Here is a 16,695-nt window from a genome sequence, read left to right on the forward strand (position 1 = left end):
CTGTAAACTCTGAGTTCACTTAGTTATCCATCAACAAAATCGTTAATGATCTACCAGCTTATTTGATTTTTTTCAATGTGGTTAAAAGAAAAAAATCTCAAAACCACTGGCTGCAAAAGGATTTACTTGCCTATTTAGAGTAATTTATGTTCTCACTACCTACACCAATATTTTGAATCACCCCTTTGTTCAGAGTCTAGAGGTTACTAGCCTGATGCTAGTGAAAATTATACTTTTATCTCATAGAGTAGTAGAAGGTTGTGTTCTCAGGGAGATCAACTTAAGGAAAGAGTGCTTATGGTTGTGGAGTTTCTTAAAACTGACTTTCTTAAACGTATCACTGCAGCCAGGCGTGGTGGTTCATGCATGTAATCTCAGTACTTTGGGAGGTCAAGGCAAGTAGATCACCTGAGGGCAGGAGTTTGAGACAAGCCTGGCCAACATGGTAAAAACCCATCTCTACTAAAAATACAAAAAATTAGCTGGGCATGCTGGTTGGCATCTGTAGTCCCAGCTACTTGGGAGACTGAGGCAGAAGAATCACTTAAATTCAGGAGGCAGTGGTTGCAGTGAGCTGAGATTGTACCACTGCACTCCAGTCTGGGCAACAGAGTGAGACTCTGTTTCAAAAAAAAAAAAAAAAGTATCACTGCATATATACTCCTTGGACAGTGAGTTTGCATGCCCTAGTTTGAAGACTGAAAAGCTTTGGAGTTAGTCTGGTTAATGCTCCTAATTCTGAATCTCAGTTTTTTCATCTGCAGAATAGAAATAATAATAATATTTGGGCTTGTCTGGAGGCTTGAATGAGGTAATGGAGTAAAAGTGTTTTGTAAACTAAAATTCTGTATCAGTGTTATGTACTGTTGTTTTCATTACTAGTTTTCATACTGACAATCCTAGTTTAATGATTAAATTAATGATTAAGAGGTCATGTACATAAGTGATGCCAGTCCCTGGATTAAAGAGGCCTTGTTAGCAAGCTCAAAACCTTGGTCTCCTGAACTTCAAACAATAAAATAAAGAATAGGTGCATGAATAGCTCTGACACTGGATAGCACTGGTTCTTAAAGTGTGGCACTTATATCAGCAGAGTAGTATCACCTAGGATTGTGTTAGAGATGTAAATTCTCTGGCTCCATCCAGACCACCGGAATCAGAAATGATGGCATGAGAACTGGCAACCACTGTGTGTGTGTGTTTAAATTTTTTGTTTTGTTTTGTTTTTTTTGAGACAGGGTCTCATACTGCTGCCCAGGCTGGATGCAGTGACATACAAGGTATTGATCGACTTACCACCTATGCAACTTATGACCATTCGGCTTTATGACCACAATCGCTAGCCATGACTGCTCCGTGTCTGGCAGCGCAAACGTTGCCCAGCTGGGCGTACGACAGTGCGGACCAGCTTCCAGCAGCACTACCATCTCTGCCTGCACCATTTCAACTGTACATATAGCCTACTCAACTTACGACCAAATCGTGTTACGACCGGTCCGTGGTCCCAACCGTGGTCGTAAGTTGAGCACTAGCTGTAATCATAGCTCACTGTAGCCTCAAACTCCAAGACTCAAGCTAGGACTACAGGTAACTGAGTTTTTCTTTCTTTCTTTTTTTTCTTTTTTTGGAGATGGAATCTTGCTCTGTTGCCAGGCTGGAGCGCAGTGGCACAATCTCTGTTCACTGCAACCTCTGCCTCCCAGGTTCAAGCGATTCTTCTGCCTCAGCCTCCTAAGTAGGTGGGACTACAGGCACGTGCCACCACGCCTGGCTTATATTTGTATTTTCAGTAGAGGTAGGGTTTCACCATGTTGACCAGGATGGTCTCCATCTCTTGACCTCGTGATCCGCCCACCTTGGCCTCCCAAAGTGCTGGGATTACAGGCTTGAGCCACCATGCCTGGCCTTTGTTTGTTTCTTTGTTTTTAGAGATGGGGTCTTACCATGTTGCCCAGACTGGTCTTGAACTCCTGGACTCAAGTGATCCTCCTGCCTCAGCCTCTCAAAGTGCTGGGATTACAGACATGAGCCACCAAGCCTGGCCACAACCTGTGCTTTAATGAGACCTACAGGTGAGTCTGTTGCATGCCAAAGGCTGAAAACATGGCTGTTGTGATGCTTCATTTTATGTGTGGGGGATCCAACAATGTTTCCCAGAATAGTGACTGCCATGAGAAATAAGAGGAAGCATTTGAGTCAGTTTATTTCTGAATCAACATGCTACTACATTTCCCCAGATGTGGAAAATGCTCCTGATGTGTATGCTGCAGTAACTGCAGTGGGTCAGGGGAAATAACGGGACCTCAGGAATGGAGGGATGGGGTCTACCTGGGAGTTTTCAGATCATAAGTCACTAAGAGCTCTCATAATACCCAGCTGATGACTGCTCTTCTTGTAGGCAAGGGCAAGAAGTCCTTTTAATCTCCTCTTTTATAAGAAGAGAATCACAAGAAAGAAAAACATCTATTGAGATTTCAAGAAAAATTACGCTATGCCCGTCCGGCTACAACAAATTGGGTTTTGCTCCAGATGATAACTGTTTTCTGCTCGGTATTGAGCCAATGGAGCCAGTGGAGCCTGTCCCTCCTTTACTCCACACTCGTAATGTTGACCAAGGAGGTCAAGTCTGTGCTGAGACCTTTCTCAGACAACCTCAATCGAGTGCAGAATAGGCTGCTCTCAGCGGTGCAGGGGTGAACCCCAATCCATTACACCTCATAGAGGAAGAGTGTCTGTGGCAGTTTTTCCAAGTGGACATATAGCACCTTTCCTCTAGTTCAACCTATTGAATGCATCTAGAACAGAGGTGGAAAGGGCTGGTTCAGATGCTGTTTCCATAGAATGCTTATTTAGTACAAATGGGATAGCAACAACAATGTAAATGATAGCAGTAACAATAAACCACAGTGCACCAAAGGAGAGGAGCAAGATTCCAGTCAGGGCATTGCTGAGAGCCCTAATGCCCTATCTTAAAAAATATAAAGTATTTTTGTTGTTGTTGTTGTTGAAAATACATATAAGAAACCAAAATCAACTTAAATAATAGCATGTTAGGTATTTTATTTATCAGTTACGTTTGAACTTCTCTTCGTCACATTTTTAAAAAAGCAGGACCTGCGATGAAAGAGCTGCCAAAATGACACAGAGAAGAGAGTGAGGCAAAGATGGAGCATCTGCCAACATTTCTCTACCAAGGCAGTAACCCTCGAAACTTGGGTACACAATGAAGAATTAAAGTCATCAATTATTTGAATTTCACACCTGATTTCTATGTTGTGGAGGAGTGACTCCGAGAGAGAAGTGAAAGATAATTCCACAAACCAAGGGTTCAGAATAAAATGTTCCCATTGAGGGTGAATATTAAGCCAATACCATTGAAAAATCTCATTACCAGGATTGTGGCACAAAATTGAGCTGCTGTATGGTTGACTGAGTTGGAGACTCTGAAGATTTATATACCCCACGGCTCTGCAGCGTCTTCAATTGGGTCTCGCTCAGTGCTACCACTGACGCCGCACAAAAACACAGCCAGGCACATCAGCACACACACGCCTATCTGCTACCATTTTCATCATAGCAGAGGGAGGCAGAGATATCCTTACACTATCTTTTCATGTTAAAGAGAAATCTGTACAAATGGACATCTTAATGACAAGATGAATATGTTTTCAGTATGTTTTTGTTAAAGATATTAATTATAAAATTAGTCATCTTACTAACCAAATAAAAGCAGCTGCTGGTATTAACACAATTATTCAAAAGCCTCAAATCTTATTAAAATGCTACCCAAACTGGCTTTAAATTATAGTGCTACAATATTTTTCAAAGCCAATGTTGAATATTTAATGGATAATGGGACTGTATCATACATCTTTCCAATTTACTTCCCATGGTCTTTTTCTTTTTTTCTTTTTAACTTTGTGACTATGGGGAGATGTAAAATTGATAAACATTTTACATCTAGCATCAGGCATTTGTTTGAATGCATTAAAATAAACAATGGGCTCTAGAGTAAACAAAATCTACTGTAGAACCACCATTTAACATTTTCATAAACTCAGAAGAGCTGCTAATTGCTTGCAATCAGCTTTGAATCATAAGATGTGATAGAAGCAGCTCTTGGAGAACTCCTGTGTGTATACTTTCAACTGTGTCCCTCAAAGAGACTATCCAAGTCCTTTCTCCTTGTCTTTTTACAGGGAATCTAGAATTTTACTTTTCTTCTAGGTTTATTAATGATATAATCACTTTTTAAAAACTGACTGCTGTTTTCTACGAGTGGTCCAGTTGGAACCACAGCATCGCCACACTCTTCCTTAATAATACCCACTCTTTTCTCTCAGCACAGGAACTTCTTGCTAGTTCTTTTGATTCAATTATTCAAAAATTATTCACTGAGGCCAAGCACCGTGGCTCACACGTGTAATCCCAGCACTTTGGGAGACCAAAGGGGGTGGATCACTTGAGGTTAGGAGTTCTAGATCAGCCTGGCCAACAGGGTGAAACCCTCTCTCTACTAAAAATACAAAAATTAGCTGGGTGTGGTGGTATACACTTCTAATCCCAGCTACTTTGGAGGCTGAGGTGGGAGGATGGCTTGGACCTGGGTGGTGGAGGTTGTAGTAAGCCAAGATTGCACCACTGCACGCAGGATGGGCGACAGAGACTGTCTCAAAAAAAAAAAAAAAAAAAAATCACTGAACACCTACTATGTGCAGAGCACTGGGCTGGAAAGATGGCTGCTGTTATGGGCTGAACTTTGTCCTCTCCAAATTTATACATTGAAGCCCTAACCCCCAGTACCTCAGATCTATATTGAGATACAGGGCTTTTTAAAGAGACAATTAAGTTAAAATTGGTTCATTAAGGTGGGTCTGAATCCATTATGACTGGTGTCCTTATAAGAACAGGAAGAGGATATTGGGACACAGAAAACCCAGAAATGACCATGTGGGAACACAGCAAGAACGCAAACCATCGACAAGCCAAGGAAAGAGGCCTCAGGAGAAACCAAACCTGCCAACCCCTTGATCTCAGATTTCGGGCTTCCGTACTTGTGAGAAAATTGATTTCTGCTGTTGAAGTTACCCAGTCTGTGGTACTCTGTTATGGCAGCTCTAGCAAACTGACACAGCTGCCTGTGAACATGTGTGCTATGCATTTGAGGGGTTCTAGACAACCTTTTGATAAAAGATGAGTGTGGTGGGCCAAAGGACACAATAATGTGTCTTCCCTTAAGAATATTTCCAGTTCTGCAGCATTTTAAGGGCAAATAGGACATATATATATATAAGGTGATCATTTGTAGCTCTGAACCAAAAACTCTTCAGATTTTGGGCAATTAATTTCTTTCCTTCATTATGGCCTTGCTTCTTCTCTTTCAAGCACCGAATAATCACTATCATCAAACACTTTACCAGGTGAGGAAGGGATAGCCAAGAGCTGCCTTTTGCATGCCTTATTATCTATCTATTTATAAAATATCAGCATGCATGTAGTCTTCTATTGTCAAATTTAATCTTAGAAGCTAATGATATGGCATTGTGGAGGCGTTGGTGGATTCAACTATTTCTGTTTTAACACAAAAAGAGAGAGTACTTTTGGTCCATAATTTTTAAAAATTTTGACTTAAATTCAAAATTCAAGTGCACAGATTTTCTTCCCAATAGATTATTAGAATCGCCCTAGTTTCCCGAAGTTGTATTGCCCTCCCAGTTTCTGTGTGCCAATGCACAACAATTGGAAGAAAGAACAGGCATTACCAGCAGTAATAACTCATAATCTGAAATGAGCACACAGATAATAAATAGTCACATCACAGGAGAAAATGAGCTGTACTCAGTAAACAATTTTTTTTTTCTATTTCTCATTTACACTTCACAGTATCCACTTCAATCTCTAGATGTGGAAAGGGAAAGTTGGTTTTAAGTGACTGACAACTACAGATGAATAAAGCATGAACAGGAAACATACACATAATCACAGCATATGGCCATGGGAAAGCATTGTTCAATTAAAAGTACCTGTAAGTGTTTAGCATCCCATCTGTTGCACACGGCAGGTCATAAGACACAATCACTGTTCTGGCTCTGTTATTTCCTCTCCTCATTAGCATTTGCTAAGGTCACTACAGCACTGTGATCCTTACTTAATCCTTCTTCAAGATGTGTCAGCCTCACTGGCCCCTGTCTTACTAGTTAGGGAACTAGGACACTCTAGGGCTAAACATTTTGAGTTTCTAGTCTTTAATCTCTGGTTCTTCAATTTCCATTCTGTAAAGGTCATCAATACATCTCGCAGCACATATATCTTTCCTAATCATTTCTTTGACAGTTTCAGAGGAAAAGCAAAGATGCCGCTTGACTCTCTTCGTAGCCTCCACCCGTACCATCCATCCATGGCTTCCATTTCTGTGGGCACTCTACTAACTTCAGCCCCAGATTTTTTTCACCATAGAGTTGGCACAGGAAGGGGGCATTAGTGTGGAAAATGCAAGCATGTACGCATGTTCATGGGTGCATGTGTATATGTAGGTTAGGGGAAGGTGACAGAGGTGGGGCTACTGAGTCTTATTGTGTATGAGGAGGGAAGCAGCACCACTATGTCTTGTTTTGCTGGGGATAATCTTTCCTTCTTCCCTTTCTAACCTGATTTTCTAAGAAGAATTTCTCTTTTGCTCTGTGTGTGTGTGTGTGTTGCTGTTTAGGATTTATGCTGTGTGCACCCAGAAGGTGCCTATTTACACAGTTACAAACAAGTCAGAGCTTTTCCTCCTGAAAGAATTTAACAGACCAATTGTTTTAATGGTTCATAGCTACTGAAAAAATGTCTAGGTGCCTGTCAGAGTTAGGTCTTCAGCAATAAATAAGACAGTCCACTGGGCAGGAGAAATGTAAGTATACATTAACTCTGAAGGCACAAATCAACAATTATTCAAGACAATCACTTATATGTTACTGGTGGCCATTTATTTTTCTATTTAGATAAATACTGGGAATTTTTGACTTGCATCCTGGCTTCTTAGTGCCAGTAATTTTGACAAAGGTAACCCCAGACCCATGGGCATTATGATAAAAGTGAATGAATACTCAGGAATGTAGAAAGACTAAAACTCACACTGGACCTTAAAAATTTGAATAAAAGGTATTGTCTTTTTCTTCCCACATGGTGATTTCCCTAACTCCCAGGAGTCCTCAGGATGAAATCATAGAGCTAGGAACTTGACCTTACCTGCTGGTGATAGGTAACATTGTAAGCAAACTTAAAATATATGTCCTTGAGAATCCCCCAACCACTACCTCCATATGCTAAAAAACAATCCTTTTATATCCCGTTTATACCTTTTATCACACACACACACACACACACACACACACACACACACACACACACATCACCCTCTCCTGCCTCAATAGATGGAACTAGAGTTCCTGTTTTAGTTTCTACTGCAGTGTTTTAGTGGACCATTTAGTAAATTGTCTTCTTTGATTAATCACGTCTCTCTTCCTGGCTCCAATAATTCCATCCTTTAAGTATCTTTAAATCAGATGCCCATAAATCACACAGAATGCCCCAAGCCAGTTTCAATTCGCTCCCAATTTCAATTAGCATACAGATTTAACAGCTGTCATTAGTGGAGACAGCAGTAACTGACCAGATGTTAAAACTGGGCCATGGCCTTAGAATCCAATCTACTCACAATATTAAGAATATCTAAAACTCTTAAACCAAGGATGTCAATATATTTTTGAACTTATAAAAAAGTATTGAACTTAGATTGGTCTGATTGTCTCCTGTAGGCTCTCATAAAAGTGGCTTCCTGCTTATTAAGTCTGATTGTTTTCTCTTAGCTTACATCTCCTTGGAGTCTTTGGAAGCATTTGCCACTGGTGACTTTGCATGAACCGAGCTTCTATCTTTGTCTCTGGTCCTTGCAGCATCCTGAAACCCCTTTCACAGCCTGCTTCTTCATTCTAGCAGGGCTAGTCCTTCCTCTTCCTCTTCCTCCAAGTCTTGGCCATTCAATTCATTCATTCATTCATTGCACAAATATTTATTGAGAATCTGGCATTGAGGAATTAACAGTGACAGCTCCTGGCCACATGGAGTTTACAAACTCCTGGGAAATACAAATATAAATATGGAGAGAGTAACTGAAACATAGCAGGGCAAACTGAAGATGGTAGACATACAGGTTACCCTGGGATCTTACACTTGAGGAGAATTAACCCAATTTCGGGGTATCATGGAAGATTTCTTGGAAAAGCTGACATATAAATTGAGTCCTAAAGAAAGAGACAATTCCTGTCAGGAAGAGGATGTGTACAAAGGCAGTGTTCTGACCTTGACCCTTCTTTATATGATCTTTTCATGAATGTATTCACTTCCCCACATTTATACACCTCATCTGTTAGGCCTGGACTGCCTAGTCTAATATGGCAGCTGCTAGCTAGTGGTGTGGAGCCCCTGAAACATGGCTAGTGTGACTGAGAAAAGGAATTAGGCCTTTTATTAATTTTTATGAATTTAATTTGATTCAGTTATTCAAAAACCATAAGTATATTTGGATCAACTTGAATATGAACTGACATTTTGTAAACTTTATGGAGTCTAAGTATAGAACAAATACTTCCAATAAAAACTTGCATCTGAGTTGAAATGCATTGTAAATGTAAACTACATACCAGATTTGAAGAATAATACCAAAAAAGGATATAAAACATTTCATTTTTTATATTCATTACATGTTGAAATGATATTTTGGATATGTATTGGGTTAAAATAACATTATTATAAGAACTAATGATACATATTTCTTTTTAATGTTTGATACGGTTACCAGAAAATTTCAGTTACATTTGTGGCTCATGTTACATTTCTATTGGACAGCAGTGGGCAAGACCAAAACTCTTTGAAGGTAGGAATGTGGTCTTACTCATCTTTTGCCTTGGCACCATGTTTTGTGTATGACAGGGGCTCTATAAATGATTTGTCAATTAAGTAAGATATCCTACATGTGGCAAGCCCCAATCCACACCTGAAATATTTCATTTGACATCTCATTCTACTTTTCAAGAGCTTACCATCTTTGGTTCTATTCCAGGCCTGGGGGATGGGCAGTAAGTGAGACAAAGCCCTGCCCACATGGAATTTCATTCTAACTGAAGACGCCATATTGAATGTGTGTTATAAATCAGTGTAAGGAGCTAGGGGCTTGGGCTGAGAATGGGTGTGCTATTTTAGGTAGGGTAGGCAGGGATGGCCTCTCCAAGCCTCAGAGAACTGAATACAGGGAGAGGGCAGTCCCTGTGGATGTCGGAGAGAAGAACATTTCAAACAGAGCAGACTACATGTTCAAATGCACTGAGAGGGAAATGTTTCTGGCATATTCAGAGCAGATCAAAGCCAGTGTGGCTGCAGAGTCACATGTGAGTTACAGTAGGAAAATGTGAGGTAAGCGAGGACCTGATCAGGCAGGGCCAAGGAGGGCCTAACCAGGCCTTGAGGTTTACTTTCAAGAGTGACGAGGAGACACAGGAGGTCAAGAATAGAAGATGGCAGAAGAGATCTAGATTTCTAAATGACTATACTGGCTGTCTTGTTGAGAATAGACAGCAGGGAACAGAAGCAGGATCAGAGAGAGCAGGTGGGAGGCTTTAGTATCAGTCAGCAGTGACTTACTGAGCATCCAAGGGTGTATGCAGCAGGAAAATAAAATGAGATGTGTTCAGAATCCTGCTGTGTATTTTACTACAAATTGAAAAAGATCCAGGAAAAGCCATCTTTTAAAAAACCATTCTTTCCAGTCAAAAGCATGATGGCAAGCCCAGAAGATGCTCACACAGGACTGTCTCTCTGCTCCCAGCGCTTGTCCTGGACTCAGCTGAAAAAGCCTCAGAGGAAGTCTTTGAGCTATACTAGGAAATAAAATCCCTTCAATAAGCATTTATTGACTGTAGAACTGATCTGAGAGAGTTCTTGTGGAATCCTTTGCTTGAGGTTTGTAAGTCCCTAGCAGACTCATTCTGTTTTTAGAAAACATGCATTATTTTTGATTCCATGCATTTCTGTAGTGCAAGGGTATTATAGCTATGTGTGTGCACAGCAACCATTTACTTAGTACTTGCTATGGTGTCTTGCCCTGCACCAACTTCTTTCCATGGCTCATCTCGTTTAATCCTAGCAATGACCTAACAAGCAGATGCCACCATCTTCATTTTCTTCCTTTCTTTTTTTTTTTTTTTTTTTTTTTTTGAGATGGGGTCTTGTTCTGTTGCACAGGCTAGAGTGCAGTAGTGTGATCATAGCTCACTGCAGCCTTGAACTCCCAGGTTCAAGGGATCCTTTCACCTCAGCCTTCCAAGTGGCTGGGACTACTACTAATTTTTAAAATGTTTTGTAGGGATGGCATCTCGCTATGTTGCCCAGGCTAGTCTTGAACTTCTAGCCTCAGTCAATCCTCCCACCTCAGGCTCCCAAAGTGCTGGGATTACAGGCATGAGCTACCACACATGGCATTATTTTCCTGATGAAGAAACAAAATGCTCCAAGGTTATACAGATGGTCAGTGCAGAGAATGGCTTCAAGTCAGACACACCTGGATTTTAACTCTGGCCTATACCCAGTTTCTGTGTGACTTTGGAGCATTTTGTTTCTGCACCAATATAACAAAACATGTCTTACTTGAAGCCATGAGGCCAGTGTTTTCTGAAGTGTGGTTCATAAACCACCTACATAAGAATCACCAGGGTTTCTTATTAAAAGCGCAAACTGGGCCAGGTGCAGTGGCCCACACCTGTAATTCCAGCAATTTGGGAGGCCGAGGTGGGTGAATCACAAGGTCAGGAGATCGAGACCATCCTGGCCAGCATGGTTTTAGTGAAACCCTGTCTCTACTAAAAATACAAAAATTAGCTGGGTGTGGTGGTGTACATCTGTAGTCCTGGCTACTGAGGAGGCTGAGGCAGGAGAATTGCTTGAACTCAGGAGGCACAGGTTGCAGCGAGCTGAGATCACACCACTGTACTCCAACCTGGTGACAGAGGGAGACTCTATCTCAGAAAAAAAAAAAAAGTACAAACTGAGACGGGATCTGGGAGTTTGTATTTTTAATAATAGTGGATATAATCAATGATAAATATTTATTTGGCATCTGCCTGTAGTGTCGTAACTAGGAATAATATACTTTTTAAAAATTGGTCATTTTATATTTACATGACTTTTCTGAGGCATTTGGAGCCTCATGAAATCCTATGTTTGTGGTGGTGTCTTCATCTGGTTTCCTCCAAATGGAGCCTGAGGCAGGGACTTGTATGCAGCTGGTTTACTTGAGAGGTGAGCCCAGAACACAGGTGGGAAGGACCAGAGAGAGTGAGAGAAGGAAGGAGGAAAGCATATAAAGAGGGTATAACGAAACTGCTTACTGATAGGGACAAGAGGGACTCAATCCCACTTGGGGACCCTCTAAAGAATCATGCAGAATATGTCACAGATGGTCCCTCCAGAGGACAATTATCCACTGCCTTCTGTTGTCTTTTAGTTCAGGGTTGATTCCTGGGTAGTTACTTCTGCACTTCAAGGCTAAGGCTGTGTAGAGATGAGAGGTCTTCAGAGACAGCCCTGAGGCATAAAATCAGAGACCCTAAGGGGATGATTGGGGTAAAAAGTTGGTAATGTACACACTACTGTTTCCACAGCTGCACTGTCAGGGGACAGGTGATGTGGCCCAGGGAACAAAAAGGTAGGAGTGAGACACAGGCTGAAAATAATGAAATTCATTGAAACTCTGTGAATGGAGTGGGCAGACCTTCAGACCTCTCCCCAGTCAAGCAATCAGAGGGACAACCCTTTCCTCATGTTGCAATAGTTTGGATTCGGGTAAATCAATCAGAAAGAAAATGAGTTAAGTGTGAGACTAAAAGTAGAGGATTTAAGTCAAAGTTTCCACCAGTGTAAATAGTGTGGCATTCCCCTCCACATCCTTCTCAGAACCCCAGGAGTCAGGCTTCTTCCCCCAATCTGGAAAATGAATTGTTCATTTTCACAGAAAACAGAGTCTTTAAAAAAAAGAGACGAATTCAAACATTTAGAGAATCTTTTGATGAAAAGGCTGCCTGCTGCTAGAACACCTGACTCTGACAAGCTCCTCTTATTCAGATTTCAGTCAGATTTCTGGTGCTTCACTCTTAAATATGAATAGATAACTGAAGATTTTCAGGTACCTAAGAGAGTGTCCAATGTGAAAGAGAGACCAAAACAACAGAAAAAAAGAAACTCTGAAGGACAGATACAAAGGAAACAAAATGCAGATCATTCTCATCCCAAAAATCTCATAGTCAATCCCTTAGCAATGTAAGAGAACGTAACACAGCCATGAAACAATGAAAGGTTGCATTAAAAGGGCAAAGAAAACACACACACACACACACACACACACACACACACACACACACACACACAGATCTCCTTAGAAATAAAAGCATAGTAATAACAGAAAGAAAAACTCAATACAGTGGTTGGAAGAATTAAAGAAGCTCCTAGAAAGTAGAACAAAAAGACAAAGAGATGGATAGTAGGAATGAGGAGATCAAAATATTGGAGAATCAGTCCAGGTAGTTCAGCACCCATTAGATGAACTTTCCAGAAAGTGAGAACAACAAAAAAAAAAATGATGAGGCATGTGTGTGTGTGACTGTGTGTTTGAATATGTATGTATATGTGTGTGTGATTGTGTGTGTGTGATTGTGTGTTTGTATATGTATGTATATGTGTGTGTGATTGTGTGTGTGTGATTGTGTGTTTGTATATGTATGTATATGTGTGTGTGATTGTGTGTGTGTATGTGTGTGTGTGTATGTGTGTGTGTGTAGTCCCCTGGACTAGGGTCATAAGCCTTCACATTAAAATGGCTCAATAAAGTGTAGAGAAGAAACAGACACACGTGAAGATTATGATCATAATACCACAGATAAAGAGTAGATAAGACCTCACAGAAAATACAGTCATATATAAAGCCAAGGGAATCATAAAGGTATCAAATTTATCAACAATGCTGAATGCTAGATGATAGTGGGCAATATCTTCAAACATTGTGAGGCAGAATGATTTCCAACCTAAAATTCTATGTCCAGCCATACTATCAATATAGTACACGGTATGATGAAGACACTGTCAGTTGTGCAAGGACCAAAACACAACAACAGCAACAGCAACAGCAACAACAACAACAACCCACTTCTGTTTAACTTTTCTACAGAAATTGCCAGAGATTCTGTTTCACCAAAAAGAAGGTATAAGTCCAAAGGTCTAGGGGTTCCAGAAATATGAGTTCGACTCAGGAGAGCAGTGGAGAGAGGTCCCCGGATGACAGATATGCAGCAGACCTAAGAAACAGAAGGACCAACAACTCTGGGAGAAATGTCTTCAGTAAAAAAATTGTGGGATATAGTTCACCCAATACATTTCATTTTGTTGAAAACCTACATTATGAGGGTGTAGATATGGGAAGAATTTGTGAAACACAAATAGAAAACCAGGCAAATAAAAGCACAATATGTTATATTGTTATAATATAATTATATATTATAACATATGTAATTGTTAACTCCAGGAAAGACAAAAGTTATATGAGAAAGTAATCATACTCAAAATACTACTTGGCTCAGTAGAAGTTAGAATAATATAAATTCTGATGGCTGATTAGTATAGATTGATGGGTTAGTCTGTTCTCACATTGCTATGAAGAAATACTCAAGACTGGGGAATTTATAAAGGAAAGAGGTTTAATTGACTCACAGTTCCACATTGCTGGGAAAGCCTCAGGAAACTTACAATCATGGCAGAAGGCAAAGGAGAAGGAGACACCTTCTTCACAGGGCATCAGGATGGAGTGAGTGCAAGCAGGGCAAATGCCAGATGCTTATAAAACCGTCAGATCTCACTCACTTTCATGAGAACAGCATGAGGGAAACCACCCCCATGATCCAATTACCTCCACCTGGTCCCATGTGGGGATTATGGGGATTATGGGTGGAGACACACAGTCAAATCATATCAATCAGTTTCATGTTGAAATTTGACCCCCCATGTTGGAGGTTGGGCCAAACGGGAAGTGTTTGGGTCGTGGGAGTAGATCTCTCATGAATAGATTAATGCTCTCCCTGCAGTGGTGGAAATGAGTGAATTCTCACTTTATTTGTTCCCACAACAGCTGGCTGTTAAAAAGAGCCTAGCATCCTCCTCCTCTCTCTTTCTGTTGTTGTTTTGAGATAGGGTCTTACTCTGTTGCCCAGGCTGGAGTGCAGTGGTGTGATCTTGGCTCACTGCAACCTCTGCCTCCTAGGTCCAAGTGATTCTCCCATCTAAGCCTCCTGAGTAGCTGGGATTACAGGAATGAGCCACCACGCCCAGCTACCTCCTCTCTCTCTTGCTTTTCTCCCCATGTAATCTCTATACACACCAGATCTGCTTTGTTTTCTGCCATGAGTGAAAGCAGTCTGAGGCCCTCATCAGAAGCAGATGCCAAGTACAGCTTGCAGAGCCACCGCCAAATAAACCTCTTTTCTTTATAAATTGCCCAGACTCAGGTGTTCCCATATAGCAACATAAACGGACTAAGACACTGATATAACCCGAACTCGTGATGTAACTGTATTGAAAGGACAGGACAAGGAGAACTTTGGGGTGGTGAGGGGTATAAGAGCACTAATTCTCAACTTCTATGCTAGACAACAGATGATGTTTAACATAGATACATCGAGGTAATAACAATATATCTACATTATCTAGAAAAAACAAGGCAAGTACAGAGGAAACAACTCTAAGAGTTGAAAGTTGCAAGCCTTGAGAAAGAGCTGTAGGTAGGAAGGGAAGGGCAGAGAAGTGCTATTTTTCATTAGAATCTGTTAGTGTATTTTATTTTTTTTGGCTACAGAGTCTCACTCTGTCACCCAGCCTGAAGTGCCTTGGCACCATCTTGGCTCACTGCAACACCTCTGTCTCCCGAGTTCAAGCAATTCTCCTGCCTCAGCTCCCGAGTAGCTGGGATTGTAGGCACCCCCAACCATGCCTGGCTAATTTTTGTATTTTTAGAAGAAACAGGGTTTCACCATGTTGTCCAGGCTGGTCTCCAACTCCTGACCTCAGGTGATCCATTTGCCTTCCTCCCAAAGTACTGTGATTACACGCCCGGCCTAGTGTATTTGATTTTTAGGACTATGGACATGTTACTTTGATTTTCAATATTAACTATAAAAGATAAAATGTATTCTGAAGCTATGAAATCACTTTTATGTGCTATCCATTGTGCCACTGAGCCAGTTTTGTTTGATAACTGAAGAGCTGTCTTAGAAGTCTTTGGGCATGCTGCCAACAGGGTGTGTGGAACATGTGCTACCAAAAAAACTATCGCATTTTATCTCAGAGAAGAAACGGCTCAGCTAAGGCAAGACATTAGTTTCTTTGTAAGAAAACATGGGAGCCTCTACTGAACTCTGCAGAATACAATTTCTATGTTAAGATCACTCTGGCTTCTAAAATATATAAATTATTCAATTTCATATAGGACTGGTGGGTGGAAGACAACTCATATCACCAACTGTTTCTTCTCTATTTTAATCAATTTAGATGCAAAAGGAGTCATGCTCAGCTGCAGGAGACACAATTAATGAAATGTACTAAGTAAGTGTGAGCTAAATGGAAAAGAAAAGAATATGAATTCTTGAAATCATGATGTTTTTCTCTAGATTTGAAAATAGGCCAACAGACGTTTGATTGTGCTTAAAAAAAACCCTTAATTCCTTTGTTTGCACTAAGCAAAGGCCTTGCGAAATTTATAGCCTGGGATTTTTAATATAAGCATTCACAATACACCTGTGGTTCTGTGTTCTGAGCTTTGGCCACACTACAAACATTTAGTTGCATTACAGTATTCTTCCCATGTAAAAGTTTACATTAATATGATTTTTATTTGTAATTTCAATCTCTCTCCATAAATATACTTAAAATCATACTGCAAATGTCCCAGCTTCAGACATGTTTTCTTTCAGCACTGATAAGGAAAGCTTTGCTGTGTTTCGCTTTACCAACCAATGTATATCATGCCTTAGAAAAATCCATAACATAGCCAGAAAGAAAATTGAATGGGGCCTCATTTACCTTGCTGCCAAGACATTTCATGGCATTTCTGCATTTTACTAAGCATATTCACTTATTCCTTGACTTTGTGTTTTTCAAAAATATCGTTAATGTCTCATCACCACTTTCTTAATTGCTTTTTTTTTTTTTGCCCTTTTCTCCATGGATAACTGTCCCTTTGTGTTCTTTTCTGATCCTTTTGTGAAAAAAGTACCACTTAAAGCAAATCACAATGGGGTACAACCTTAAAAGGTCAAATTAATTACGAAAGGGAAATCTGAATGTTAGCTGGCTTTGAAAGCAAAATGAAACACAAATGCATCTCCTTTAACTATGTTAGTTGTGCCATCTAAACCGATCAAATGTCCCTGTCTTAGCAAATGCAGTACATAATTCTGATGAAGTCTGGCCAGCATGTGTAGTTGCTCTAGCTTTTATCTCTTGATTACAGTCACTGCAGGATGCGCAGGGTGAAATCACTCACCCATGTCACCTTTCATTATAAATCAGGTAAGCACAAGCCACCCTTTTGATTGGCTATGATATACTTCATAAAGGAAA

The 16,695-nt window shown here is 40.5% G+C and overlaps 1 protein-coding gene across 3 annotated transcripts in view; it reads right to left on the reverse strand.

The window, feature by feature from the left end:
• SV2C (synaptic vesicle glycoprotein 2C) overlaps positions 1 to 16,695 on the reverse strand; it is a 269,321-nt gene that overhangs the window by 95,526 nt on the left and 157,100 nt on the right. The window lies entirely within an intron of this gene.

Source organism: Sapajus apella, unplaced genomic scaffold (assembly GCF_009761245.1).
Source record: "Sapajus apella isolate SASKATOON/1434 unplaced genomic scaffold, GSC_monkey_1.0 scaffold1, whole genome shotgun sequence".
NCBI classification, from domain to species: domain Eukaryota; kingdom Metazoa; phylum Chordata; class Mammalia; order Primates; family Cebidae; genus Sapajus; species Sapajus apella.